At 29.4% G+C, this 19587-nt stretch overlaps 1 long non-coding RNA gene across 1 annotated transcript in view; it reads left to right on the top strand.

Annotated features, from left to right (window-relative positions):
- LOC147806720 (uncharacterized) overlaps positions 1-19379 on the top strand; it is a 38469-nt gene extending 19090 nt beyond the window's left edge. The window contains exon 3 of the long non-coding RNA XR_015435084.1: positions 18907-19379. This is a non-coding gene — a long non-coding RNA (uncharacterized LOC147806720). The remainder of the gene's footprint in view (positions 1-18906) is intronic.
- Positions 19380-19587: the final 208 nt, after the last annotated feature.

The following is a 19587-nucleotide window of genomic DNA, read 5'->3' as shown; positions in this document are numbered from 1 at the left end:
TAGATAGTTTTTACATGCTTATTTCTTTCCACTTCAGACAGTCTCGATAAGGTTGTTTCACTCCTCAGTAGATTGCTTTTGCATTCTTATTTTTGTCGACTTTAGACAGTCTCGTTATGCAGGTTCGCCAAGAGTAAAGTAAATAAGCTAGAATTAAAATAACTCTTATTTTTTAAATTAGAACACCAGGTCTAGATGTGTTTAATGGTTAATGGTTCTCTTTAACTAGAGCAGACATACACTTTTTACTAAACAAACCAATGGTAATGTTATAATCGCTTATGGCCAATATATAATATGTTTATTTATCACTTTAATTTTCCTGGAACAATTTATTCTTTTGCAAAAAGTAGTTTTATAAATAGATTATTCAGCATATCTATTTTCATAATATGCAAACTTTTTCAAACGCTTTATTACTGTAGTTTTGGTAATGTTATAAATCATTGTAATATTATATGCCGTATAAAAACATATCGAATAAAATGAATGAGGATTATAAAACTACTCAATAAATTATTGATCATTTAGTATTCATGGTGGAAGTTATAAATTAAGTATTCTATATTTTAATTGTCCAAAATGGTGGTAAGAGTTCAAAATATTTATGTTGGTGTAATATTTGTAATGCAAATATTTTTTGCTTAATTGCAATATTTCAAGTTCGTAGATGCCCGTTACATAAGAAGGTCGGTTTTTGCACTACAAAGACCGGTAAAAGTCGAAAATAGAACGTGTTAGTAAACATCCTTTGAGGTCAGGACATTAAAGCTTGAAGAGCAATAATCGTTAACAAAAAATAAAAAATCCTAAGTTGAGCAGGGTCATCTTAACAGGATGAAGAACAAACCACTCCTTTGAAAACTTAGTTATAAATAAAGTAATAGAACTCTTAGTCATTAATAGAGTAATTTTCTCATAAACTTGTCTTTAGATAACAATTAAGGAAGAACTCTCCTCAAATATTCAAAATAGGCATTTTTAGAAGTTAATAAGTAATGTAATTTAATGTAGGAAAACATTGTCTTAAATGTTTTGCCTTAATATTCATCTAAATTACATATATTCTGTGCAAAATTTGATTAAAAAAATAAAGAAACACTGCTACCATGAATATTGTAGTTCCATTCCAGAGGGAACTTCGTATCTTGTCTATTGTAAAATCTATTTGAATTGCTCTTGTTTTTCTGTACTTTTCATGTTCTTTTGATGCCTGTATCTCCATCGAGAGTAAACTTTTGAATATTTTATCATACTCGTGATTGCAATTTAGCCCTTTAACGAGCCATTTGTTTCTAGTAAGAGTAAAAAATTATGTATTTTGTGAACATAAAATTGATAATTGGAAAAAAATATTTAGCCTATTAGATAAAATTAATTTCAATTTTAACGCAGTTTTGTGACTTGCCGTCACGGCCTACTGTAATTGTTATGGAAAATTAGTTCCTGAATGTGATGGCCTCGGATAAATCCATTTATTTTGGCGTAAGTTTAAAAATTTATCAAAACAAAAAAATGTCATTATAAAGATTTTAACTCAACATTTGATATACTATATAATTAAAAAACTAATATTCTCGTTGATTGTCCTCTACCACCATCATAAAGATAATTCTACACTTGTTCCATCTCTCTCTCTGTCTTAAAACCACCATTTTCTTACAAAAATATGCCTGCTTTTATAGATCTGCTAACATTCCTTTCCTGATGTCGCTGACATTGTCTACTCTTTGTTTTAAATTCAGCCTACGAAATCTTCAATTTCACTACATGTCACCGAAAAGCAAAAATATGCATCTTTTCTGGCAAATATTTCTCCATTGAAGTGTTCGTCATATTATGACTAACATTAACGCCCCACATACTAACATGCTAATCTTATAAAACTAATATATGTACGCATTATAACAATATATAAAATATTTATATTATAACAATTTTTTTAATCTATACACAAATAAATAACTCTTATACCATCATAGAACTGTAGGGGAGAGTGGGGTCAATTGTAACAGGGTACGATTGTAACAGAGCAAAAATTTCGAGTGTTGGGTTCTAGATTTGGTTCCTAGGTGGCGCACAAGGTGTATTTAATAAATCTACATGTACACCCCTGATGGCAACCATTTTTTTGTACTTTTGAAAGAGTTACATCACAAAAGATATTTTCACGCCACGCAAGTACTTTTTTTGTTATTAGAATATTATATTGTAACAAAGTAATTTTGTTTAAACAAATAAAAATTAGTAACCGAATATGTAAGTGGACACTTTAATTAACATTTCAATAAAAAAAAGATTAGTTTTGCTTATTAACTAGCATTGTTTTTAACAAATGAAGCTGAAATGGCGTCTTAGGGACAATTGTAACAATAAGTAAAGGGACAATTGTAACAATAAGTAAAGGGACAATTGTAACAGCTGAAAATAAATAATCTTATGTTTACAAACCATTACTTAACTCTTTAAGAACCACCAATAGTTTCCTATATCATTTATATTGTGTTGCATGTGCATTATTTTATTTGACACCTTTCACAGCATAAATTAAAATTTTTAACCCCTTAAAGTTAAAAGTTTAACCCTTTAGGTTTCTGCTCATTATTATTTTTACTCCTAAAATATCACTACTATTTTGATCAATAAAAAAATATATCACAACTATAATAATATGAATAATTAACTATGTTTTAGTTGAATTTATGAACTGTTACAATTGACCCCGTAAGTGGGGACAATTGTAACAACTGCACGACTGTCAAAAATTGTTAATAACTAATATAATAATATTTAAAATCAGGTATTTATTTTTTTTCTAGTAGAGGATAGTCTACTTTACTCGTCTGTCAATTAATACTAATAATATATTGGATTTTTTGTTAGTTAAAAATAGTTAAGTAAAAAATGTTACAATTGACCCCACTCTCCCCTACAGAAATAAAAAATTTTATTTACGAAAATTCGTACTTATAACATATAATTGGTACATATAAGTTTAACATAAGTTTAAATTTTATTTTCTAATATTTTATCGTAATTCTAATTTTTACTTCTAATTTTGTCTTTCACTAGAAATTTTGGTAAATAATTTTGTTCTTAACATTTATGATCGTTAATTTTTTAAATTTCATGACTTATATCATGAGTTCGTTATTTCTAAATCCAGAATTATCTGTACACTTTTTTTGTACTTCCAACATATATATTTTCTAAATCTACATTTTTCATCTCAATTAATCATCTAGATCAGGGGTTTCCAACATACATGAGGCCGCGGGTCACAATTAAAAACACAAATTAAATGGCGGGCCACAACTTTATCAAAATTTTATGAAGGTCTTTTTAATGTTTGAAAAAACATTGAATATTACTGTCAGATTTTTAATAAGTTGCACAAAACAAAAGTACTGAATTACAAATTAAAAGAAGAAGTAGATTTTTAAAAATATTAAATAAATAATTAAAATTCGGGCTACAATAACTTTAATGTGCACCTATGTATTAAGCAAATAATGTGCAAAAGATATCTAATTGTAAAGATATAAAACTTTAAAAAAGTTGGTATTAAAACTTACGTAGTAGCACACAAAATATTCAATGAGAAAATTGAGATTTGTATGCTGCAACAACCAGAAAATAGATATTTACATTTAAAATTTACAAATGTGTGTGTAAATATTTTCTTCCAAAATGAGTGAGTGGTTTCAAAAAGTTAAATCGGATAATTTCTTCCAGAAAATTTCTGATATGCTAATTATATTCACATGCTAAATTATATTCACAAAATACAAAAAAAAAAAAAAAAAATGAAGCAAAACAGAGCTACATTCATTATTATTTTTGCATTTGAATAAATATTTTCCTGGGTACAAAACCTGAGAAAATAATTTTTTTGCACCGTTGGTATGCTAAATTTCACAGAAACGAAGAAATTATGTTTTTATTAACGAGAAAAGTATTTTAAACCCATATTGATTTTTTACTAAAATTGTCCTAAAAAAAATGACAACTAATATATTTTAGTTCGCGGGCCACAAAAAAAGGCTTCGCGGGCCGGATGCGGCCCCCGGGCCGCCAGTTGGAAACCCGTGATCTAGATTATAAATTTTTTTTTCCTGTATCAGGCGACAAATTTTTTTCTGCATCTTTTCAAGTAAGTATTTCAAATTCGCCAAGTTTTCTTCATATACCGATCGTTTTCTATCGTTATCTTTTTTTTAAAGTTTTTTCTTCTCATTTTTTAGTCTCTCATATTTTAGTTACAGTATTTTTTCATTATTAACCTAGAGACTAAAAACTTTTGTTTAATACTTATAGAGACTAGAGCACTTAAAGTTTGACTTTATATTTCTACTTATCTTTTCTTCTTAATTGATTGAATGTAGGGTTTAATGACACAAAACTGGACATGCTGCACCGAAGAATACAGTAAAGCATTTTAAAAGACACGGAACACTTTAATTGTCGTACAATTATAACTGATAAAATGGCATAAGTAGGTGAATAGAATAAGATAAAATGTATGAATACAATATAAAATACAAAAGCTTTATATACAGTTAAGAATATCAACAGCACGTAAATATGCAAAAATGTTACAATAGTGAATGCCATCCAACAAATCTTGTATCCATAAAATAGAACTCCCGAAACACGTTAAACGATTGGTTATTGCATTGAAGTGGGGAGGTTCTCCAAACAGCAAATGAAGGTGCTTCAACCTGGTGTGACCAATTCGAAGACTGATAAGTTATACGCCTGCACTGCGCAAGCGCAGTACTGACAAATGGTCTAAATTGGATTTAATGCTCTCTACTTTGTGATTCAGAGACAACCCTTTATTTGTTGTTTTCCTTAGTATTAACCATCATTTTGCTTTTTATAATTCTACCTGCATCTTGATATTTGATTCGTTTTTTGTTTTCTACTTCATATATAAATATCACTAGATGCTGGTATTCCATTTCCTCGCTGCTTCAGCCTTATTCATTGGTTTTTCTTTTTCATTGTGCTATCTACCAATGCTTCACTTTTAGCAAGTACCACTACATTATTTCCATATCATCCAGATAATACTTGAGGTTTTCTAAATTATACAGCAACCTGGTTTCCTATTTCTTAAACTAGTTTCATTAGTAGGCGTTACTTAATAATAATAAATACTTCGATTTGCTTAAGCTAACTGTCGTTTCAACTGTTTTCACTCTTTTTCTGCTTAACATCAGTCTGCAGCAATCAATTTTTCGGCCGGACTATTTCTTGCACGGTACACATTTAAAACTCTTCTTATCCTTTCAAAATCTATCTGTTTCTTGTAATTTCATACCATACTTTAAGAACTTCTTTTCCCCACGTAAATCAGCAGGCTTTAACAATTTATCAGAATTTGATAATATAACAGTCATAGATTAAGTTGTAGAATAAGAAAATTAATTAAGATTTATCTCGTGCAGATTCTATCATTAAAATCAAAAGGTAAATAGTAATTTTCTTTTAACTTTATTTCACATTTAGGTACACTCTTATATTTATTACGGCTTATCAGTTTGAAGGTTTAGATTATAAAAGTAACAAAAATAAACTTGTCAATAATCAAGACAAATCTATTAATTTCTTACTTAATATGAAATGAACGAATTAACCCGAAACACAACCAGTTACTCAACACATCGTAATTTAGTTTTTACAAACTTTGTTTACATTTCTTTAAAAACCTAAATACTTGTACCAAGAAAGACAGTTATTAGAAGAGCCAAATTTATTTCATACCCAAGCCTAATAAGAACATTTTTCGTAAAAGTTTTCTGTACTTCTCGCCAAAATGCTTTAATTCCTTGTTGTCATTCAAAAAGCAAATAGTTTAAATAATTTCGAAATTTTTTATTTTTTTACTACATAATGTTGAAGATATTTTATCATAAAAATTTAGTGAACCCTTTTTTTCTTTGTATATTTATATCTTTTTTCATAATTACACTTTTGAGATTTTATGACTGATTTAACTTGCTTTAAACCTAGCACTCTAGCTTGCCAACCTCAATATATATTTTTTAGATTTGAATACTTTCAACTGTGATTTTTTTTTTCTTTGTGTGTGTTCAACTTAATGTTTAACTTAAGTATTTATGGGGCAATTGGTTTATATTGGAGAAATCTAGCGTAGAATCTACAAATAAAAAAAATATTTAGATTGGCTTAGTTGATTTCTTTAGGTAAATAAAATCCCCTTCCTCATTTTCTGTAGAAATTTTTTACACACTGTTTTGATCAAATTTATTTTTTAATTCTTAATATGCTCTTTCTGAAATGGATCAAATTCTTTATTTTTTAAAAAGTTCGTTTCCCCATGAAGGATTTCATTATTTCGCGGAAAGCAAGTTTTTACTCAAACATTTTATGGATATCACCATTTTTTTTTTCAATAACTCAAGGCACTATTTTGAATCTGAAATAATTTGCTTCATTAGTTCTTTGTCATTGAGTTTTTGCTTTTATTAGCATTTATTCTGCCAACTACACTTCTACAATGTCTTAAAAACATTGCATCAGTAATAAATGTACTTTTAAAGAAGTTATTTGCTTATTACGAGGCATAATCCCTTGCGAATTTCTTTCTTAAAATACGAAAACACAATTATTTTAGAACTAGGAGTCTTTTCCGTAAACATAGGAGTCGTAAAATACTGAGCTGTTAGCAACAGCTTTTTTTTTTTTTTTTTTTTTTTTTTTTTTTTTTTTTTTTTTTTTTTAAGTTTGTTTCTATTTTAGCTTCTCTCATATATTTTCTATTCATATTGCAAACAGCAATAATTTTTTTTTTTTTAAATTTGTCTTTATTTTAGCTCCTTTCATATATTTTCTATTCATATTACAAACAATTTATTCATATTACAACAACATATAAATTTTTTTTTTTTTTTTTACTTTTCTCAAAGTTCCTATCAGTAAAGTTTTTAAACCGAAATTAGGATTTTTCATGTAAAATAACTTTTTAAAGCATTGGTGAGAAAGTTGCATTAAGGACCTTAGCGCATCTGTCCAAAAACTGAAAACTGCAATGAAATGTATGTTACTTAACATGTGGGGTAGGTACCTGGTTTTTTTTTTCTCTCTCTCTCAGGGAAGAATTGATTCGACATTGAAATAGAAATAGTTGCATTTTTTTTTTCGATCTCTCTTACTCCTTGATAAACACGAACGAAATGCTCTAAGAAAACAAACGTTAAACTAAGACATTTTTATCATAAGTAATTGCTTTAAAGGGTTTTTATTACAAAAAAAATTCAATTCATCCATTTTTCCCTGTATTATATATTGTGTTGACCCTTTCGAAACTCTTCGATAATTTGATCCTGAACATCTTAGAAGAAGGATAAAGATTTCGTTTCCTGCAAAAATGCACGCATCGGAAAACGTAAAACCGCTTATAATTGTGCATTTTAATACTTCATTGATTACAGTTGTCCCTCGATAGTTCTGATATGTGTGGCCCTAGAGTTATTATCCAAAATCATCAACGAATTACTCTTCATTAATTGATGTGTTTGGTAAAACTGATAAAAATCTGGTTAATTTTAATTCCCTCCTCACTTTTGTTTCTGTTTCAAGTTGTAAAATATCATCTAGTGGCTTACGACATTTTCACTGTCTATCAGATAAAATTTTGCTATGCTTCTTTGCTCGGATCACAGAGGATATTGTGACACATGATACTGTAAGTGCAGCTGTTGACAGTGTTACGTATGTAATTCTAAAAGCGGCAGAAGAAAGCAGGTGGACTGAAAATTCGTAGGCTAACATAGAAAAAAAATTTTTTTGATAAAATTTCATTTTATTATTCAATATAGTTTCCTTCAAGGGCAATACAACAATTATAGCTGTCATATAATTTTTCGATACCATTTTTATAGTACGATTTGTCTTTAGCCTCAAAATAGGGCTTAGTTTCGGTGACTACTTCTTCATCGGCGCTAAATTTCTTTCCAGCGAGCATTCTCTTGAGGTCTGAGAACAGGAAAAAATCGCTGGGGACCAGATCTGGAGAATATTGTGGATACGGACGCAATTCGAAGACCAATTTATATAATTTTGCCATCGTTTTCATTGACTTGTGATACGGTCAGAGAGATTCTTGGTCCCGTTACGTCTCGTCGACAATACCACATCGTCGACATCTCCCAGACAAGTCTGGTCGAGAGGGCTAACGGCATATCCTGTGAATTTCACCTTCCGGTGTTGGAGAAAAACGGTACAATTTACTCTTCTTCTGTTGACGTTCGTAATATGTTTGGTGAGGCATTTGCTGCTGTCTCTAGTCCAGAGAGTTACAGTTCAGCATTGCAACATTACAAGCAGACCAACGAACGGAATAACATCCACTTTGGTACACGCCGTCTTTTCCTCTGTAACAATAAGTTTAATTTTGAAGAATTACAACGAGCACTCTTGCGGTCTAACACTACAAACCTCGGTCCTGATGGTATCACATGCTCAGCCACTTAGATCGGACGTCGTTGTCGAATGTCCTCGTTCTATTCAATAGAATATAGACAGAACAAACGTACCCGTCTGGTTGGCGTGAAGCAAGTGTGATACCCATATCAAAACCAGGTAAAGACCCTAAGGATCCTATTAACTATCACCCTACAGCGTTGATCAGCTGTCTTGGGAATTTTAGAACGGATGGTAAACTGTCATCTGGTATACTTCCTCGAAAAAAATCATCTCATACCTGACATCCAGAGCGGTTTTCGTAAGGATAGATTTGATAACATCGTTGCACTTGAGTCAAGAATTCGTAACGTTTTTGTCCGACGTAACCATTTCATCTATCTTCTTTGATATTGAGAAGGCTTATGATGGGACATGGCGATACAGAATTTTGAAGACAATTTACGACATAAGACTTCTTGGTAATCTGCCCATCTTCTTCATGAACTTTCTGTTGAAGCGGTAATTTCGAGTAAAACTTGGATCCACCTTTTCTGATCTTTACACTCAGATGGAAGGTGTCCCATAAGGCAGCGTTTTAAGCGTGACATTATTCATCATTCATATTTTAAGCGTCACATTATTCATCATTCATTTTAAACATATGGCGACCTACTGTCTGTGACTCTCTCTATGTTGATGATCTGCTCAGCTCGTGCTCAGGATCCAACATGAGAGCCATCGAGCGACAATTGCAAATAGCCGTAAACAAAATTTTAGACTGGTGTGATCATAATGGCCATACCCTTTCACCTTCTAAAAGTTCGTGCATCCATTTCTGCCGGAAACGCAATTTGCATAATGATTCCGTCATCTCCATTCATAACATTGCTATTCCAGTTGGGAAACACATAAAATTTCTAGGAGTAGTTCTCGATAACAAGCTAACTTTTATCCCTCATTTAAAGCAATTAAGAAAACGATGATGTGAGCAGAAATTAAATAAGTTGCGTGTGCTGTCGAATACGTTTTGGGGAGTGGATCGCCAAGCCTCACTGCGGATTTATCAAGCCTTGATACTATCGAGGCTCGATTATGCATGTGCAGTTTATGGTACTGCAACAGGTTCTAACATACGAGTCTTGGACGCACTACACCACACTGCTTTACACATCTGTTCTGACGCATTTAGTACATCCCCTGTCAAAAGTTTATATGTTGTTTACCATCAACTGCCACTAGACCGACGTCGCATGCAGATGTCTCTCACTTATACTTTCGTATCGTGTCACCTAAATCTCATCCATTAAAGCATGATGTTACTTAATCAAGTTTGGAGCGACTGTATGTTGCTAGACCGTCACATACTCGCCCATTTCATGCTCGCACGCACTCACTCATACAAGCATTCGATATTTGTGAATTGCCTTTGCAATCAGAAAATCACTTTCTTATACCACCATGGACCATCTTACCATATCATTTTATTACACCATTTATGTTATTAATAAGACCAATGTTGCACCCTGCATTTTCTATCAACTCTTTTTTGAACATCGTAATCAATATTCTGAATACGTACCGTATCAATATTCTGAATACGTTATGGTCAAAATCTGCTGGATATGTTGGCTGTGGTGTCATCGCTGTGTGTGAGGACATCTATAGCTATAAAATCCCAGATATATTTGCTGCGTCTTTACTACTGAAGCTTTTACTATTCTTTTGGCAGTAAGCATTATTTCTTCATGTTCTACGCGGAGATATTGTATGTATTTACCCCGATAGTATGAGCGTTTTGAGCCAGTTAGATAATTTTAACAGTAATAATCATCCAATTTTCTGTTTTATTCTTCTTCTGTTGATCACTCTTCATATAAATGGGTTTCGTGTGTTGTTTTGTTGGGTGGCAAGTCACGTTGGCATATCAGGAAACGACCCAGCTGCTGCTCGATCTGCCACTGCTCTCCTGCTCGATCTGCCACTGCTCATTATCTGAGCCTTTCTCGGATGTTAAGCTGCATTTTTGATGATCTATTACATCTTTATGGCAACAAAGATGGGACCTCCAAACTTTGAATAAACTACGTAATATTAAAACAGATTTGAACCAGTTGCCTGTGCTGCACCTCCGTAGTGCAGACGTTAAACTTACTCGAATAGGTCACACCCGGTTAACAAACCTTTATTTGCTATTTGGAGAACCTTCTCCTCAATGTCATACTTGAAATGTTCCTCTCACAATTCACTACATTTTAATATTTTGCCCATGTTTTAACCGACAACGTTTAACCTTTTTTGGGAGTTCAATTTTATGTATACAGGATTTATTGAATGACATTCATCATCCTAATATTTTTGCATTTTTACGTGCCGTTGCTATTTTTAACAATATTTGAATGCTTTTAAGCATCTACAATTTTATTCAGTTTGCAAACATCGTATCATTTTACTCATTGTATTTTATATTGTATTCATACTCCTTTTATCTGAGTTTATTTTTACCTTTTATCTGATTTTGTAAACTTATACCATTTTATCGATAAAAATTGTACAATGAAATTGCTGTATGCACTTTTACCTTAGCCTTTAAACTATTATACCGTATTGTTTGGCGCAGCATGTCCTTATTTGGACTTTGTGCCATTAAACCCTGATAGGAAAAAGGTAGTAAATCTTACCTTGTAAAGGCGATGAGTACGATGAATGGCTGAAAATAAGTTCTTTGAAATTGATTAATTTGTGAACGAGTTAAACTAGCATCATTGAAGAATCATCCTTTTAAGCAATATAGAAATTTAATGATGCATTTTGACAAAACATTTTTACAAGCAGCGAGGAAGGATAAGAATTCTCCCTCAGTTGACGATGCACAAAGAGAAAGTGAGAACTGAAAATCAAAGAGTAATAAAACATAAAAATATAACATTAGTATTGAATTAATATTTAGACCTTGAAAAACATGCGACGAGAGTCACATGACTTAAAAGTTTCAGTTCCCAAAAAACTACACTTCCTGGTTGTAAATTTATAGCTTCAGAGATCATTTTATCCAACAAAAACCCTACATTCAATCAATCTCTTCCACGACTTTCGATTTATCTTTGATCTCCAATTCTTTTTATTAATTGTAAGAAAATCAGACTCTACCGAAATCTCAACTTTCCTCGCTTTCTTGTCACAGTGGATCCAAAAAGCAATATCTTTTCTATTGTATTGCCATCACTCACTGGAATCACACGTGCCATGCAATTAATTCTATTTAATTTCATGAATTTAATAAAATCAGGTTATTTATAAATCGTGAACAATTCAAGGTTAAATCTCCTTCTCCAGTTATTGTTTTCACATTTACACCACCAAATATACTAAGCAAAATATTTCTCTCAGATATTACGATACAATTTTCCTCCAGTATTGTCATTGTCCAAGCTTCAGAAGCATATGTCAAGACAGGCCTGACAAGAGTTTTGTAAATCAAGAACTTTGCTTTGTTAGAAAAAAAACCAAGATTTAATAAATATCCTCAGTCCATAGGCATCCCTATTTTCTAAAATATCAGTTATACTACTTACAATTTTAAACGTTCTAGGCGAGAACTTACTTATTAAATTCTAAACTGTAAATTAATAAAGGAGAAGAAATTCAATAAATTGCTCAAATAAAATCCTAGTTTCTGAACGTAATATATAATTATTTGTAAATAAAAATTCGGTTGTTAATTTCTGTTCTGTTATGTTGAATGGCTCAACTCACGTGCTCTGTTAGACCAACTCACGTGCTCTTAACTTTAATCTATCCTCCAGACCCTTAATATCCAAATTGGTTTCTCGTATTAAGAAAGCTTTTAAATTTAGTATTCTCACAACTCCTAAAAAGATTCAGTTGAAAATTTGATTTTTAGCACTTTGATTTCGCGACTTTCTACTAATAATCATAGCAAAATTGAATTAACACTCAGCAGTGTTATTATTAAAGCGAACAAAGGGAGTTAGCTAACTTGTAGTTTTGGACAAAGTTAAATAACTTAGGGAATCTTAAAAGTCGATGACTGGCCTTACAGAGCATTACCTAATGATCCAAAATAAAGATTTAAGAGTTAAAAAAAAAGAAAAACTAAATATGTCATTAAACTCACTGCAACTATTCCTAAACAACTAAAATGTTCTCTTATATATTTATAGCTTTCAAGATTTTACGTTTTACCAAAATTTCATATGGCTGGGTCTTCTTTTAGACCCAAACTTTTCTAATATTTGCACCACCTCTAATAAAGAAGCCAAGCATTTTATTTCAATTTTTCTCCACTTTCCAGTTTGAGTTCATTCACTGTTAAAGAAATCACATGATTTTGTTCACGAGCTTCGTACACACAAATCTAATGAATCTCATGGTCTCTTTTGCTGTAATATCTTTATTCACTAACGTTTCCATTAATATTAATAATTGCCTCAAACAAATTACAAAAATTCCTCTTTTGCCAAGATGAAATTGAAGATATAAAGCACATAACTCACATTTGTTTAGTATAGTCCACTTTCCCTTTTAATGGTAAATTTTATTTAATGAGGGAATATCTACTATTGATAATCCTCTCAGCTCCTAAGTAAGTTACCAGAATAAGCACTATTATGAATTGAATTGAATTAAATGTGGGGTTTAATGGCACAAGATAAGCACTCTTATGAAGTGGAACTCGGATTTATTATTTGACGATAGGTTGACAACTGTTTCGCATTGATGTTCCACTGACCAAGTTCTTTATATTATGACTCTTAAAAGGCATTCAGTTTACGGTTGCACAAAAAATGTATACTTTCTTTGACGTTCTTAACTGTGATGAATTTCTCTGTTCTGTTTATAGGTAAACACTCTGTCTATAGGTAAACATAATATTTCATCTCATCAACTTTAGCAAAAGTTACCTTATGCACGCTTGCTTTTCACACTTCTTAAATGTGTTCTAATAGTCATCTCCTGAGTAAAAGTTAACTCAAAGCTATTGATCGTGAATTTTCTTCTTATATTATCGATTCCATCAACAGAAAATTAATCACGTAATCAAACAAATTCTTTAGTTTGAAGAATTTGATAGATAGATTTCACGATTTGAACTTTATCCGAAAATTACTCCCCAAATTTAAAAGAAACTTCGATTTAAAGTAGCTTTTCTCCCCTGTAAACAAAGTAAACTTCCCCAAGCCCTGTCGTTGATATTAATAGTGAGAATATTTATCAAATTTTTTGTCAATGTATCGTAGTGAGTACAGCTCTCTTAATATACATATCGACCTTAAATTTCGTCTTGAAAAATAATTCCAAAATAAGGATATAAAACGATCTTTTTCCATCCTAGATAAATAGAATTCTAAGCTTTCTGCTTCTAAAATCATTCAATTCTACTCTTCATAATCCAACCTTGATTTCTGGTAATCATTTCACAGTTTGAAAAATTCTAAAAATTTAGCTAATGATCTTTCTAGTATCCCACCATTTCGTAAAGTTTCTGAAATATATATTAATTTCATCTTTTTTTTTTTATCCAGGGGTTTCTGCCAAACCCTATCACCCATTTCTTATAACTCTTCTTTTTATAAATTTTTTCTAACTTTTACTTAGTCTCTATTGTTTAAACCACTTTCAAACATCACCAAATTTCGTATTTATTTTTCTCAATTATATCAGATTACATATCCTAGGCTTCAAATCTTTTTTCTTCAGTCAATTGCACTTTTCTGTTAGAGAGCATTTTAGAGAATATTTAAAAGCTGAAAGATACAGTATTAAAATCTTCTAAAATTCCAAACAAGTATTTTTTTTTATTAATTTTACTTACTTGAAAGGATCTGTCACTTTTAGACTGATTTGTTTCTACATTTCAATAAACTGTTTCGCCTTTAATTATTTTAATTCTTTTGTTGAAAATTAGTGTTGCTTCATTTACTAAACTCATTTTACAGTTTTATCATTTACTATACAAGCATAATCTTTTAATGGTTCTAATATCCAAAATGTTCTGTATTTATCTTTTAATTCCCCTGACCTGTTTTAACTGTATTGCTTCTGTCATCTATGTATACTATGTCAATTGTATCATAATACATTGAGTATTTCGTACAATCTTCTTTTAGCGTAACTGATTGTAAAGATTGCTATGCATAAAAATTGTTTTTAGTGCAATCATCTTCGTAGTTATAAAACAGTTCTATCCAAACATCGATTATAGAAATGATTTTAAATCTTTTACTTTCCCATCAAGTATTATTTTCTAAAAATCTTGCAATTCTATAACATATTCATTTTAAACATTTTTTTTTCTTTCTAAAGTTACCCCATACTATAAAGAAATTAAACTAGCATAAACCTTAAGGCTGGAATTTTTTGCAATTCATTAAATTTTTTGTCCAATTCATCTTGAGCAGTTTTCTTTCATTGTTTAGCATTTAATATGTATTATTTGCTAGTTTTAAAGTCTATGTTCTTTGAGCTTATAATTCATTTCTAATTTTATTTTTTGCAACCTAACACAATTAATTTTAATATTTCATTTGTTTTCTTTTCAGAATGCCATACTTATGAAACATTCCAACATTTTAAGATTCCTTTCGATAGCTAATTTCACTTCCTCAGTTTTCTGTGTTTCTATGAAATTTATTTTAATATCACAATGATATTGAATTTCTAATTTCATATTACATTTTTTTCTTTCCCATTGTACTGCTAAAATGTTTACTATCAATTGTTTTAGATCAAGATTCACATAAACTAACTATTAATTTTTCTTCCTTGTATGGTAATACAGGAGGATATAATTTTCTAGAATATAATACTATACATTTTATTTATCCGTGACAATTTTCATTGAGCTTTGATAGGATGACTATATATAGTCATCGAAATATATCCCAGTAAGATATAAAGAACATCAATCCATCTATTTATCTTTCTCTTTATTATTCATGTCATATTTCAGTTTTGTAGGTTTTAATGATTCTACAAAATCTCTTTTCCATTTCATTTTAATGCATTTATTAATATTTTTATTATCACGAAAAAATCATTTCTTAAAATAATTTTTGCGTATTTTACAAATATTTTCATGCATGTATTAAATTGAATATTCGTTGTTGGTTTTCTACCGTATCTTTTACTTTCAGCCAGTGACATCCATGAAGTTGATAGATGATGTTTTCATAAAAAACCATCTACTTTATAGTATGCTTCACCTAATTTTAACTTTTTTTTTGTTCTCGAATCTTATAAATTTAATTGAATTGAATGTAGAGTTTAATGACACAAAGTCCACGAAAGGACATGCTGTGCCAAACGAACGGTTTTAAAATAAATCTTAAGTAAAATGCTTAATTTCTCTTACTAAAATCACATGGAGCTTATAAAACTAAACAAAACGAAACAGACTATTCAAAAGTGAATAAAATCAGATAAAATGTAATTACAGTAAACCACCATAAACCAGTTGCATTCGAAACTAACCAAAGCATGTTGGTATATAGTTTAGATAAATAATTTAACCAAGCTACTAATCTATACTACATTGATATTTTTGAAAAATATTTTAAATTGTTAATAGCCATAAATATACTCGCAGAACAAACAAGAAAATGCAACAAAGGAAAGTAAAATGCACTATTTTTTACCGTTTCATATCCTTTCTGACCGGAAGTGAATGAAGCGTCACTAAGTCCAAAAAAGGCTCATACCCTTTGTTAAATTTTTCTCAACGTTAAATTGAATTGAATCAACAAATCTTTTATAATTACCAATCACTTCCCGAGAAATCAATTTGTTTCCTTGATAAACAGTAAACACACACTTAACAAGAAATTCAAATTTTTTAATTGGAGATGGTCTTCTCAATTTTATCTTATGAATAAAGGCAATAATTAAATACTCAATGATTTAATTCGTGTTTTACTCTTTGTCATTACTTTTAAAATGTGTGATATAGCCTTATATGACTCTTGCACTAAGTGATCTTACTTTAATAAATGAAGACTATGTAGCCCCTATAAACAGCATTATTGTTACTCTCTAGACGAAATAACCATTCATATTTTTATTATTAAATTTGTTTTCCTTTCAATTACAATTATGATTCACTTCATTAGTTACTATTTCTTTTATTAGTTTTGAAATTTTAAAAAAAATTTATTTTTCTGTATAAGTTTCTGACGAACAGTAAAAACATGGTCTTTTTTACGTTTATTAATAGTTTTTTAATACAATCATATCTACAAAATGGACTCTTTTTTTTAGAAGCATCATTATTCTTCGTTGTTCTCTTACAAAAAAATATACATTTCTACCTCTTTTTGTTTACATAAATCATTCTTTACAACTTTTATGTTTCATTTTTTCAAATTTATGCTTTTAAGGAGTTTCTTCACTTCTATTAATCTTATATTTACTTTTTAAACATTTTGCATACATAACTTTCATTTTTATTTGGCATATTATGATTATCTAAACATTATTTTACATTTACTTAGTCTAAAACTCTCCTTCACAATTAGAATTTCATACAAAACATCTATCACATTGTAATAAACATTTATGCACGTATTTCTTATCATAACTATTTTGCAATATTCGCAAAAATTTATTTTACTTAAAATCCTTTGATAGTAGTTATAACATCAAAATGATTTAGATTTTTCAATACGTAAAAATACAGGTAGATTTTTAAGTATTATATATTTTTTCATTAAAAGTTTCTCTACACAGTATATATCACATAATATATAATAATTGTATATCGCATAATTCATGTAATTTTTCTGCCAATTTTTCTTGTAATTTCATACAGTCCTTGATTGATATGTTTTAAAGAGCTTTTTAATAATTTAATTAATCATATGACAAATCAGGATTTCGTTTTGAAAGGGCTGTTATAAACCAAGCTGAGCATAAATTATCACAATCTATTATTTAAGTAAATCGAAATTGTTTCATCATTTACTACTTTTAGAAGCTTAACACTTTTTCGTCATTCAAATCATATTAATATCAATCGAACATTGAGTGATATTTGATTCTTTTTAAATTCTATATTATTTCTTTTTTCTAGCAAACTCGAAAGTTTTTTCTGTAGGCATTAATTTTGGGTAAAAGAGTTTACGTAATAATGAGTTGCGCATTGAAAATGTCTACTTTTCTACCAATCTTTCCAATAGTCTTTATTTTCTAAATAAGTCTTGAAATATTATAATACTGTTTAGATATAATTTTATTAACTTGTTTAGTTATATTATATTTTCGATGTACTATACATTTCTTATATAATGATTGATTTCATAATTTGGAATGAAAAAGAAAATAAAGATCTATTTCTGTTTTATTAAAATTATTATTTATACATTTTTCTGGTTTTTGATTTTTAGAATCAGTGTTATGGAATTTCCCAAAAGAATCAAATATTTTTTTTATAAATATTTTCTTTTCCATACAATTTAATGCATGTAAATTTAATAAATCAACTATAACAGGTTTATATATGAAATTTATATATAGTGTGCTACTATTTTAATCCAGAATTTATTTAAATTTTTTTTTCCTTCCACTCTTTACTTTAATGTTTAATTCTTTTAAAGTAGTAAAATTTTCTACAAATGACGTTCTCTATTTATTAGGAAACATTTTTTTAAACGTATCATTTGACTATCAACATATTTATCTGTTAAAGAATTCCAAATTCCATCATCTTTTCTTTAGGATATCTCCATATTTTTAGGAATATTACACTAATCGTATAATTTATTTGTAAAACATTTGTAATCCAAACTCTTTCAAAGTACATGAAATCGAAAAATGTAAAAAACATTTATTTCAAATGTAAAATTAAATTTTTTTTTTAGCTTTCAAAAATATTAACTCTTAATGGGTAGTATTGTTTGAAAAACTGTTCAAAATCTTTTCATAATAAGATTTTTCTTCTTTTGGATCATATAACTACTTTTTTTTTATTTGTTTAGATATTTCCGGATGAACCCTTTCAGCTCCCTTTCCAATAGCAAATTTACTAATTTTTTAGTAGAAAAACAAATTAGTGAGTCATTATCTTAAAACCAAATCTAGCAACTTGCAAGGATGATATTCGAATAAACTTTTTTCACTCCACTTCGTGGTAAAATCTAATCGCTTCGTACGACTCTGATGCTTTTAATTCGATAAATTTTTTTCATGAGCATTATTGATTAAAATAGGAAGATAAGTAGTCACTCTTCTGATCCTTTTAATTTCGGAGCAATTTTAAATTTAGCTTAGTTATTTTTTTATTATTCATTACTTTTTTTATAACTATTTTATTTTTTGCTTTATTTTCTAAGTTGTTTTGTCATTATAAATTGTTTTAATTTTATTTCAAATTTCTTTTGATTTTTGTATTATTTATGGTATCGATAAAATTCACTTGACATTATATTCTTTTCTTTTTGACATTATATTCTTATTTTTCAGGGTAGTGGACGGCTTCTTTAAGTAGTACAAAGCTTTCAACTGTCGTGGAATTGGCAGAATCTTCTTCAAGCCCGTCGTCTTTGAAGTGTGTGTGTGATGGAATTTTAGAATGCAGTTAAAAAAAATCCGTAATATGTAGTGCAGTTTCGTTAATGTCTCTATTGTGAACTATTTCTTCATTTAATATTAACGCTAGTTTTTTTTAAGTAAAAGTTAAATTAGGCTATATAGCGCCAAGAACTTAATGGACATAAAACCATGATTTAAATTAAGGAGAAATAACCTATGTTTTTCAGAATAACAATACGATTTTAGTGTTCAATTGCACAAAGTAAAGTAAATAAGCTAAAAAAAAATCCCAATTAAAAAAATACTGGCCAATACAGGCCATTTCATCAATTACATCGACTTCAAACATTGTATCATTCCATGGTTACGTGTGGGACATTTTTAACATTAAATTGTATTAATGCAGCTTTAATCTTTTGAAAAAAATAGAAATTTTATGTACTTTCCATGATTTAATGGAGTCAATATTTTCTTTTTTAACTAAGAAAAATGCTCCAAGTCAAAAGATAGAATATCTATAATAATCAAAGAAAGTGTCACGTGCTGAATTTAGCTTAAATTACATAAATGTACTTTTAGAAATAAATAGATGATTCAGCATATCTATTTTCA

The sequence above is a fragment of the Parasteatoda tepidariorum genome, chromosome 7, assembly GCF_982258835.1.
Source record: "Parasteatoda tepidariorum strain Cologne lab strain chromosome 7, Ptep-v5.0, whole genome shotgun sequence".
NCBI classification, from domain to species: domain Eukaryota; kingdom Metazoa; phylum Arthropoda; class Arachnida; order Araneae; family Theridiidae; genus Parasteatoda; species Parasteatoda tepidariorum.
Note: the sequence above shows the minus strand (reverse complement) of the source record. Positions and strands in the feature narration are given on the sequence as shown.